The following is a 766-nucleotide window of genomic DNA, read 5'->3' on the forward strand; positions in this document are numbered from 1 at the left end:
ATTTTGTCAAAATTTGATCTTTAAATGCTTATAAAAAAAAATTGTGCCTATGTATTTTTAATATTTTTCAACTGATATTGTAACAATATATCAGGAGCTTTGTATTAAATTTATACACTTTTTGGCCCAACAGATAAAACTTTATTGATATTTATAGAAAAAAAAACTAAAAAAATTTAAAACTGAAAATGTCCGTAAACAGCTCAAAAAGAGTCAAAATATTTTCAAAATTGTATGGTGTATAGGAAATGCTTATATAAACATTCAATAAAAATTTCATGTATCTGCAGTTATTCGTTTTTGAATTAGAACAAAATAAGGAAATCGCTACATGAGAAATCGAGTGAATATCCAATGTTGTAAAAATTTGAATTTCAAACGATCATAAAAATTTAAATTGACTTTCTTATAGATATTTTTTGTTTGATAAAGGTAGATAATCTTATAAGGAATCTTGTATTACATTTTCATATCTTAGATTTAAAAAGAAAAATTTTTATGAATTTCTAACTCGAAATAATTTGCAAATTTTCGTGATTTTTCCATATTTTGTCATTTTTTGAACTTTAAATGCTTATAAAAAAAAACTGTGACTAACGATTTTTAATATTTTTCATCTGCCTTTGAAACAATATACTATGAGCCTTCTATTAAATTTTCAAGCTTTTTTATCCAACAAATAAAATTTTATTGATATTTTTAGAAAAAAAACTAAAAAAAAAATGGAAATTGAAAATGTCCGTAAAGAGCTCAAAATAAATCAAAA

The sequence above is a fragment of the Acyrthosiphon pisum genome, chromosome A1 (genome assembly GCF_005508785.2).
Source record: "Acyrthosiphon pisum isolate AL4f chromosome A1, pea_aphid_22Mar2018_4r6ur, whole genome shotgun sequence".
Classification (NCBI taxonomy): Eukaryota; Metazoa; Arthropoda; class Insecta; order Hemiptera; family Aphididae; genus Acyrthosiphon; species Acyrthosiphon pisum.